Consider the following 12,007-nt stretch of genomic DNA (forward strand, 5'->3'; position numbering starts at 1 on the left):
TCTATATTTTATTTGAAACCACCCTCATCCCTACCCTAATTATCATCACTAAATGAGGCAACAAGCAGAACGTCTCAACGCAAGCACATACTTCCTATTTTACACTCTAACCGGCTCTCTACCCCTACTCATTATACTAATCTACACCTACAATAGCACAGGCTCATTGAATATCACGCTACTAACACTCACAGACCAAAAACTAACAACCACCTGATCTCACAACCTTACTTGACTAGCGTGCATAATAGCCTTTATGACAAAAATACCCCTATATGGCCTACACTTGTGACTCCCTAAGGCTCATGTCGAAGCCCACATTGCAGGATCAATAGTCCTTGCCGCAGTACTCCTAAAACTAGGTGGCTATGGCATAATACGACTCACTTCTATCCTTAATCCTTTAACAGAGTTCATAGCCTACCCATTCCTCATACTATCTCTATGGGGCATAATCACAACAAGCTCAATCTGTCTTCGACAAACAGACCTGAAATTGCTCATCGCATACTCTTCCGTAAGCCATATAGCCCTAGTAATCGTAGCCTCCCTCATCCAAACCCTCTGAAGCTTCTCCGGTGCAACTATCCTTATAGTTGCCCACGGATTCACCTCCTCCATATATTTCTGCCTAGCTAACTCAAACTATGAACGCACCCACAGCCGCATCATTCTACTATCCCGAGGACTTCAAGTCCTACTCCCATTAATAACCTTTTGATGGCTCATAGCAAACCTTACTAATCTTGCCATACCCCCTACTATTAACCTACTCGGTGAGCTCTTTGTAGTCGCAGCTTCACTTTCTTGGTCTCATATTACTATCATTCTAACAGGACTCAATATACTAATTACAGCCCTCTACTCTCTCCACATGTTCGTCACAATGCAACGAGGGACACTCACACACCATATAATCAACATAAAACCCCCCTTCACACGAGAAAACACATTAATATTTATACATCTTGCCCCAGCCATTCTTCTATCCCTCAATCCTAGTGCCATCCTAGGGCTTACTCCCTGTAAATATAGTTTAATCAAAACATTAGATTGTGAGTCTAACTATAGAAGCCTACCACTTCTTATTTACCGAGAAAACCTGCAAGGACTGCTAACCCATGCTCCCGTACTTAAAATTACGGCTTTCTCAACTTTTAAAGGATGACAGCTATCCATTGGTCTTAGGAGCCAAAAACACTGGTGCAACTCCAAATAAAAGTAATAATCATGTGCACCTCTATTATGATAACAACCCTCGCCTCCCTAACTCTCCCAATTTTTGCCACCCTCATTAGCCCTAACAAAAAACACTCATATCCAAACTATGTAAAGACAACTATACTATATGCCTTTATTACTAGTCTTCTTCCAACAACCCTATATATTTTCTTAAACCAAGAAACAACCATCTGAAGCTGACATTGAATAACAACCCAAACATTAGATCTAACACTAAGCTTTAAACTAGACTACTTTTCCATAATATTTATTCCAATCGCACTATTCATCACCTGATCCATTATAGAATTCTCACTATGATACATAAACTCAGACCCAAACATCAATCAATTCTTCAAATATCTCCTCATTTTTCTAGCTGCCATACTAATTCTAGTTACTGCCAACAACCTTTTCCAACTCTTCATTGGTTGAGAGGGTGTAGGAATCATATCCTTCCTTCTAATCAGCTGATGACATGCTGGAACGGACGCCAACACAGCAGCTATCCAAGCAGTCCTATACAACCGCATCGGCGACATTGGTCTTATCCTAGCTATAACATGATTCCTCCTACATTACAACTCATGAGACTTTCAACAAATACTGGCCCTAAACTCCAACCCAAACCTCCTTCCACTAATGGGCCTTCTTCTAGCAGCAATAGGAAAATCAGCTCAATTTGGCCTTCACCCCTGATTACCCTCTGCCATAGAAGGTCCAACCCCAGTCTCAGCTCTACTTCACTCCAGCACCATAGTTGTTGCCGGGGTATTCCTACTTATTCGCTTTCACCCTTTAATAGAAAACAACACATTAATCCAAAACCTCACACTACGTCTGGGAGCCACCACTACCCTGTCCATAGCCATCTGCGCCCTCACACAAAACGATATCAAAAAAATCGTGGCCTTCTCCACCTCAAGCCAACTAGGCCTGATAATAGTCACTATTGGCATTAACCAACCACACTTAGCGTTCCTACACATCTGCACCCATGCCTTCTTCAAAGCTATACTCTTTATTTGCTCCGGATCTGTTATTCATAACTTAAATAACGAACAAGACATCCGAAAAATAGGAGGTCTATTTAAAACAATACCCCTCACCTCAACTTCCCTAGTTATTGGTAACCTAGCACTCACAGGAATGCCCTTCCTCACAGGCTTCTACTCCAAAGATCTCATTATCGAAGCCACAAATACGTCATATACCAACGCCTGAGCCCTATCTATTACTCTCATCGCCACCTCCTTAACAAGCGCCTACAGTACTCGAACCATTCTTCTTACCCTAACAGGACAACCCCGCTTCCCAACCCTAACAAATATCAACGAAAACAACCCCGCCCTACTAAACCCAATTAAACGCCTCACAATAGCCAGTATAATTACAGGATTCCTTATCACCAACAATATTCCCCCTACCTCACTTCCCCAACCAACAATACCGTTCTATCTAAAACTCTCAGCCCTATGCGCAACCACCCTAGGCTTCCTAACAGCCCTAGACCTCGCCCTTATAGCCAACAAACTAAAAGTAAAAAATCCATCACAAATATTCAAATTCTCCAACATATTAGGATATTTTCCCACCACTGTCCATCGTATGGCCTCCTATCAAATCTACTTATAAGTCAAAATTTAGCCCTTCTCTTATTAGACTCAACATGACTAGAAAAATCTATGCCCAAAATAATCTCACAAACACATATTACTGCTTCCACAGCTGTAACCACCCAGAAAGGCATAATCAAACTCTACTTCCTCTCTTTCCTCATTCCTCTTGCCCTAACCCTACTTTTAATAATATAGCCTGTTACCCCAGGTAATCTCAATCATAATATATACACCAACAAACAACGTCCAACCAGCAACCACCACTAATCAACGTCCATAATCATACAAGGCACCCACACCAACAGAATCACCTCGAATTAACCCCGATCCCTCCTCCTCAAAAATCACCCAACTACCCATATTATTAAAACTAACCACCACCACTACTTCATCAAAACCTAAAACACATAAAACCAACCCCACTTCCATTATTAATCCCACCAAAAGACTCCCTAGAACCTCAAACCCTGAGCCCCATGTCTCAGGATACTCTTCAATAGCCATTGCCGCAGTATAACCAAAAACAACTATTATACCCCCCAGAAAAATTAAAAATATCATTAAACCTATGTAAGCCCCCCCATAATTTAAAATAATTACACAACCAATTACACCACTAATAATCAACGCTAAACCCCCATAAATGGGAGAGGGCTTAGAAGAAAAACCCACAAACCCCATAACCAATAATACACTTAATGTGAACAGAATATATGTCATTGCTTCCATATGGACTTTAACCATAACCAATGATACGAAAAACCATCGTTGTATTTCAACTACAAAAGCGCCAAATGACCCCAATACGCAAATCCAACCCTATCATAAAAATAATCAACCACTCCCTCATTGATCTACCTACCCCATCCAACATTTCCATGTGATGAAATTTCGGCTCACTTCTTGCAACTTGCCTAATTCTACAAATTATCACAGGCCTATTCTTAGCAATACACTACTCACCAGACACCTCCTCTGCTTTCTCCTCAATCGCACATATCACCCGAGATGTAAATTACGGCTGAACCATCCGCTATCTCCACGCTAACGGCGCCTCCATACTCTTCATCTGCCTCTTCCTACACGTAGGCCGAGGCCTCTATTATGGCTCATACCTTCTCCTAGAAACCTGAAACATTGGCATTATACTTCTACTCATAACCATAGCAACAGCCTTCATGGGCTACGTACTCCCATGAGGCCAAATATCATTCTGGGGGGCAACAGTAATCACAAACCTACTTTCAGCAGTACCATACATCGGAACCAACCTTGTTCAATGAGTCTGAGGTGGGTACGCCATTGACAACCCTACTCTGATACGATTCTCCACCCTACACTTCATCCTACCATTCATCATCGTCGCTCTCACAACCATACATTTACTATTCCTACATGAAACAGGGTCGAATAACCCCTGTGGAATCTCCTCTGACTCAGACAAAATCACCTTTCACCCCTACTACACAATTAAAGATATTCTAGGCCTAGTCCTCCTCCCCTTTACCCTAACAATACTAACATTATTTTCACCCGACCTCCTAAGCGACCCAGTTAACTATACCCCAGCCAACCCACTAAACACCCCTCCACATATTAAACCAGAATGATACTTCCTATTCGCATACACAATTCTACGATCTATCCCCAACAAGTTGGGAGGCGTACTAGCACTTTTCCTATCAATTCTCATTCTAGCAATTATCCCCATACTCCACAAATCTAAACAACAAAGCATAATATTCCGCCCACTCAGCCAATTCCTATTCTGATTCCTAATCACAATTCTACTAACCCTTACCTGAGTTGGAAGCCAACCAGTAATACAACCTTTCATTATTATTGGCCAAATAGCATCTACAATATACTTTATCACAATCCTAATCTTAATACCACTGGCCTCCCTAATCGAGAACAACCTGCTCAAATGAACCTGCCCTCGTAGTATAAATTTAATACACTGGCCTTGTAAACCAGAAATGGAATACTCTCCCCAGGGCAATCAGAAAGAAAGTACTTAACTCTACTACCAACACCCAAAACCGGCGTTCTAACTTAAACTACTTTCTGTATTTTATGTTGTACAAACCTCACAGCACAACTTTAGTATTAACCTATCTTTAATGTCACTATGTAATTCGTGCATTACTGCTAGCCAACACGTATAATATATAGTACTACACATGCTTGACTGTACATAGTACATATTCTTACATATTTACCCAACTTTCCTGAAAAACATGCTTACAAGCAAGGACTCTAATGAACACCCCAACAGTAGTACATGACACATCTCTCCAAAGTTCATGCATTACCCCTACACATACCAACAGAACCAGCTCTACATTAATCGTACATAGTACATTACATAGTTCACTGGACATAGCACATACTTCCCGAAAAGTCCTCCTCACCACGGATGCCCCCCCTCACTTAGGAGTCCCTTGTTCACCATCCTCCGTGAAATCAATATCCCGCTCAGGAATGCTACTCTCCTCGCTCCGGGCCCATAACTTGTGGGGGTAGCTATAAATTGAATTGTATCCGGCATCTGGTTCTTACCTCAGGGCCATAACAACTAAGATCGCCCACACGTTCCCCTTAAATAAGACATCTCGATGGATCACGGGTCTATCACCCTATTAACCAGTCACGGGAGCTCTCCATGCATTTGGTATCTTTTATCTCTGGTCCGCACGCAACCCCATCGCAGAATGCTGACTCCCACCACATCCCGTCCTGCCGCGCCTGCCTTTGATTCCTAGTCCATGCCATTATTAATCGCACCTACGTTCAATATTCTAGCCCCCCGCGGCCATCAGCAAGGTGTTATTTAATTCATGCTTGTAGGACATACCAATAACCAACTCCACAACCCTCCCCACCACGCCACAAAACCGCAATAAAAATTCCATCAAATCCCCCCACCCCCATCTCTGACCTTCACCTAAAACCCACTTTTGCCAAACCCCAAAAACAAAAGCCTCAATTTGCCCAGCCAGAGCTTGTATTTTCATCTTTTAGGTATGCATGACTTCAACTGCCATCCCCTCAACTAATATAAATTTACTTCACCAAACACTCTTGGCACCAACTCACGACCCCTCCCCCCGCCCACTACCAAATCCATACCCCCACCACAACCCCAAAGAAATCACCCCACAATCACACCCACATCCCCGTTTATGTAGCTTAAACCTACCTAAAGCAAGACACTGAAAATGCCTAGATGGGCTTGCACACCCCATAAACAAATAGGTTTGGTCCTGGCCTTTCTATTGACTCTTAGCAAGATTACACATGCAAGTATCCCCGCTCTGGTGAAGACGCCCTCCAAATCACCATGACCAAGAGGAGCAAGTATCAAGCACGCACACGCAGCTCAAAACACTTTGCCTAGCCACACCCGCACGGGAGACAGCAGTGACAAATCTTTAGCAATAAACGAAAGTTTAACTAAGCTATGCTATATTAAGGGTTGGTTAATTTCGTGCCAGCCACCGTGGTCATACAATTAACCCTAGCCAACAGAGATCGGCGTAGAGGGTGTTTTAGATCTGATACAATAAAGCTAAACTCCATCTAAACTGTAAAACCCTAGCTGATGTAAAATAAACTACGAAAGTGGCTTTATAATTTCTGAACACACAACAGCCAAGGCCCAAACTGGGATTAGATACCCCACTATGCTTAGCCTTAAACCTCAATAGTTAAAACAACAAAACTACCCGCCAGAATACTACAAGCAACAGCTTAAAACTCAAAGGACTTGGCGGTGCTTCACATCCCCCTAGAGGAGCCTGTTCTGTAATCGATAAACCGCGATCCACCCCACCCTCTCTTGCTCAGTCTATATACCGCCATCTTCAGCAAACCCTGATGAAGGTTACGAAGTGAGCGCAAATGCCCTCTCCCGCAAAAACGTTAGGTCAAGGTGTAACCTATGAGACGGTAAAAAATGGGCTACATTTTCTACCTCAGAAAACCCCACGATAGCTCTTATGAAACCTAAGAGCCCAAGGAGGATTTAGCAGTAAATTAAGAATAGAGTGCTTAATTGAACTAGGCCATAAAGCACGCACACACCGCCCGTCACTCCCCTCAAATATACTTAAGGAACATCTTAACTAAACACCCTAATATTTATATAGAGGGGATAAGTCGTAACACGGTAAGTGTACTGGAAGGTGCACTTGGATAAATCAAGGTATAGCTTAACATAAAGCATCTGGCTTACACCCAGAAGATCTCAACACCACTTGACGACCTTGAGCTAACACTAGCTCTAAGCATAATCAACACTAACATCAGACCTATATGTACACCAAACCATTCACCTACATAAAGTATAGGCGATAGAAATTTTAACCTGGCGCTATAGATACAGTACCGTAAGGGAAAGATAGAAAACCACCCAAGCACAAAATAGCAAGGGTTAACCCCTGTACCTTTTGCATAATGAATTAGCTAGGAATAATTTCACAAAGAGAACTAAAGCCAAATTCCCCGAAACCAGACGAGCTACCCAAAAACAGCTAAAAGAGCGCACCCGTCTATGTGGCAAAATAGTGGGAAGATTTCTGGGTAGAGGTGACAAGCCTACCCAGCCTGGTGATAGCTGGTTATCCAAGATAGAATCTCAGTTCAACCTTAAGTTTACCCACAGAATAACCTAATCCCCCTGTAAACTTAATTGTTAGTCTAAAGAGGGACAGCTCTTTAGACATTAGGAAAAAACCTTATATAGAGAGTAAAAACCCCAGTTACCATAGTTGGCCTAAAAGCACCCATCAATTAAGAAAGCGTGGCCGGGCGCGGTGGCTCAAGCCTGTAATCCCAGCACTTTGGGAGGCCGAGACGGGCGGATCACGAGGTCAGGAGATCGAGACCATCCTCGCTAACACGGTGAAACCCCGTCTCTACTAAAAAATACAAAAAACTAGCCGGGCGCGGTGGCGGGCGCCTGTAGTCCCAGCTACTCAGGAGGCTGAGGCAGGAGAATGGCGTGAACCCGGGAGGCGGAGCTTGCAGTGAGCTGAGATCCGGCCACTGCACTCCAGCCTGGGCGGCAGAGCGAGACTCCGTCTCAAAAAAAAAAAAAAAAAAAAAAAAAAAAAAAAAGAAAGCGTTCAAGCTCAACATCAACTACCTGAAAAATCCCAAACACATAACTGAACTCCTCACATTACATTGGATTAATCTATCACCCCATAGAAGTAATAATGCTAGTATAAGTAACATGAATACTGTCTCCACTGCATAAGCCTAAATCAGACCGAAAGCCTCACCGATACTTAACAGCCTAGTATTGATAAACACAAACAAGCCCATACTACTTTCACTGTTAATCCAACACAGGCATGCTTTCAAGGAAAGGTTAAAAAAAGTAAAAGGAACTCGGCAAACTTAACCTCTGCCTGTTTACCAAAAACATCACCTCTAGCATTACTAGTATTAGAGGCACTGCCTGCCCAGTGACATACGTTTAACGGCCGCGGTACCCTGACCGTGCAAAGGTAGCATAATCACTTGTTCTTTAAATAGGGACTCGCATGAATGGCAACACGAGGGTTTAACTGTCTCTTACTTTCAACCAGTGAAATTGACCTGTCTGTGAAGAGGCGGATATAAAACAATAAGAGGAGAAGACCCTATGGCGCTTTAATTTACCAATGCAACCAGGAATCATACAAACCTACGGACTTTTAAACCCCTATACCTGCATTAAAAATTTTGGTTGGGGCGACCTCGGAGCACAACTAAACCTCCGAATAATCCATGCTGAGACCACACAAGCCAAAGCGAACTAACATTCACAATTGATCCAATAATTTGATCAGCGGAACAAGTTACCCTAGGGATAACAGCGCAATTCTATTCTAGAGTCCATATCGACAATAGGGTTTACGACCTCGATGTTGGATCAGGACATCCTAATGGTGCAGCAGCTATCAAGGGTTCGTTTGTTCAACGATTAAAGTCCTACGTGATCCGAGTTCAGACCGGAGCAATCCAGGTCGGTTTCTATCTATTCTACATTTCTCCCTGTACGAAAGGACAAGAGAAATGAGGCCCACTTCACAAAGCGCCTTCATTATATAAATGACTTAGTCTCAATTTAGCAAAATATTATATACCCTACCCAAAAACAGGGTTTGTTAAGATGGCAGAGCCCGGTAATTGCATAAAACTTAAAACTTTATAATCAGAGGTTCAACCCCTCTTCTTAACATCATGACCACAATAAATCTTCTACTCCTTATTATACCTACACTAGCCGCCATGGCATTCCTTACGCTCGTTGAGCGAAAATTACTAGGCTATATACAACTACGTAAGGGACCTAACGTTGTAGGTCCCTACGGACTACTACAACCCTTCGCTGATGCAATAAAACTCTTTACCAAAGAGCCTCTAAAACCCTCAACATCCACCACTACTCTCTATATTACCACACCCGCTCTAGCCTTCTCCATTGCCCTCCTCCTATGAACCCCCCTCCCCATACCCAACCCCCTAATTAACTTCAACCTAGGACTCCTATTTATCCTAGCCACATCCAGCCTAACTGTCTACTCCTTCCTATGATCCGGATGAGCATCAAATTCAAACTAGGCTCTAATCGGAGCCCTACGAGCCGTCGCCCAAATGATCTCATACGAGGTTACCCTCGCTATCATTCTACTATCAGTCTTACTAATAAGTGGCTCATTCAACCTCAACATGCTTATTACAACACAAGAACACCTCTGACTTCTCCTACCATCATGACCACTGGCCATAATATGATTTACCTCCACACTAGCAGAAACAAACCAAACCCCTTCGACCTCATAGAAGGCGAATCAGAACTAGTATCAGGCTTCAACACTGAATATTCCCCAGGTCCATTCGCCCTATTCTTCATGGCCGAATACATAAACATCATCATAATAAATGCCCTAACAACTACAATCTTCCTGGGCACATCCTACTCCATCCATTCACCAGAACTATTCACAACATGCTTTACCATTAAAACACTCCTCCTAACTTCCCTATTTCTATGAATCTGAGCAGCATGTCCCCGATTCCGTTACGATCAACTTATACACTTACTATGAAAAAACTTCCTCCCACTTACACTAGCACTCCTCATATGAAGTACCTCAATGCCCATCGCAATCTCCAGCATCCCCCCTCAAACCTAGAAATATGTCTGACAAAAGTTACTTTGATAGAGTAAATAATAGAGGCTCCAACCCTCTTATTTCTAGGATTGCAGGCATCGAACCCACCCCTGAGAACCCAAACTTCTCCGTGCTACCCCTCACACTCTATCCTAGAGTAAGGTCAGCTAAATAAGCTATCGGGCCCATACCCCGAAAATGTTGGTCACACCCTTCCCGTACTAATCAACCCACTAGCTCAACTTATTATCTACACCACAGTAGTCACAGGCACACTCATTACAACACTAAGCTCACACTGATTCCTCGCCTGAGCAGGTCTAGAAATAAACGTATTAGCCTTCATCCCAATCCTAATCAAAAAAACAAGCCCCCGCTCCACAGAAGCCGCTACTAAATACTTCCTAGCACAATCTACCGCATCCATAATCCTCATAATAGCAATTATTTCCAACAACCTACTATCAGGGTACTGAACAATAACAAGTCACACCAATCAACTCTCATCCTTAATAATAACAACCGCCCTTGCCATAAAACTAGGAATAGCTCCCTTCCACTTTTGAGTTCCAGAAGTCACCCAAGGAACACCCCTAACCTCTGGCCTACTCCTCCTTACATGACAAAAACTAGCCCCCATCTCAATCATATATCAAATCCAGCCATCAATCAACACCTGCATTCTCCTAACCTTCTCAACCCTATCTATCATAGTAGGCAGTTGAGGAGGTCTCAACCAAACACAATTACGCAAGATCCTAGGATATTCTTCAATCACTCACATGGGCTGAATAACAATAACACTAGTATATAACCCAACTATCACAATCCTCTACTTAACTATATATATCATCCTAACAACTACCATATTCCTAACCCTCAATCAAACACTACAACGCTCATACTATCTCACACCTGAAATAAATCAACCTGTCTAATACCACTAATAACATCTACCCTCCTATCCTTAGGAGGCTTACCCCCTCTAACCGGCTTCCTACCCAAGTGAATCACCATTCAAGAACTCACAATAAATAATAACTTTGTCATCCCCTCCATCATAATTACTATAACCCTACTCAACCTATATTTCTACATATGCCTAATCTACACTATCTCCCTAACACTATTTCCCACGTCTAACAACACAAAAATAATATGACAATTCGAAAACACAAAACCTACACTCCTTATTCCCCCACTTATTATTGCCTCCACTCTCCTACTACCAATCTCCCCCCTAATCTTGTCTATTCCCTAGAAATTTAGGTTAAGCAAGACCAAGGGCCTTTAAAGCCCTCAGCAAGTAAAGTTACTTAATTTCTGAAATACATAAGGACTGCAAATACCTACTCTGCATCAACTGAACGCAAATCAATCACTTTAATTAAGCTAAGCCCTCACTAGATCAATGGGACTCGAACCCACAAAAATTTAGTTAACAGCTAAACACCCTAACCAACTGGCTTTGACCCACTTCTCCCGCCGCGGGGAAAAAACGGTGGGAGAAGCTCCGGCAGAAACTTAAAGCTGCTCCTTTGAACTTGCAATCCAATACGAAAATCACCTCAGGGCTGGTAAAAAGAGGGTTAGACCTCTGTCTTTAGGTTTACAGCCTAATGCCTACTCAGCCATCTTACCCCTCCCTCCTTTCTATTCCTACCTATGCTCATCAATCGTTGACTATTCTCAACAAACCATAAAGACATTGGGACCCTATACTTGCTATTTGGTGCATGAGCTGGAGTCATAGGTACGGCCCTAAGCCTTCTCATTTGAGCTGAGCTGGGTCAACCCGGCAATCTGCTGGGCAATGACCATATTTACAACGTCATTGTAACAGCCCATGCGTTCATCATAATCTTCTTCATAGTCATACCCATTATAATCGGAGGCTTCGGAAATTGACTAGTGCCCCTAATAATTGGCGCTCCTGATATGGCATTTCCCCGTCTAAATAACATAAGCTTCTGACTCCTTCCCCCTTCTTTCCTACTA

At 42.8% G+C, this 12,007-nt stretch overlaps 1 pseudogene; it reads left to right on the forward strand.

Annotated features, from left to right (window-relative positions):
* Window positions 1-9,328: 9,328 nt before the first annotated feature.
* Window positions 9,329-9,889, forward strand: LOC112630650 (annotated as a pseudogene).
* The last annotated feature ends 2,118 nt before the right edge of the window (window positions 9,890-12,007 follow it).

This window comes from Theropithecus gelada, chromosome 8, assembly GCF_003255815.1.
Source record: "Theropithecus gelada isolate Dixy chromosome 8, Tgel_1.0, whole genome shotgun sequence".
NCBI classification, from domain to species: Eukaryota; Metazoa; Chordata; class Mammalia; order Primates; family Cercopithecidae; genus Theropithecus; species Theropithecus gelada.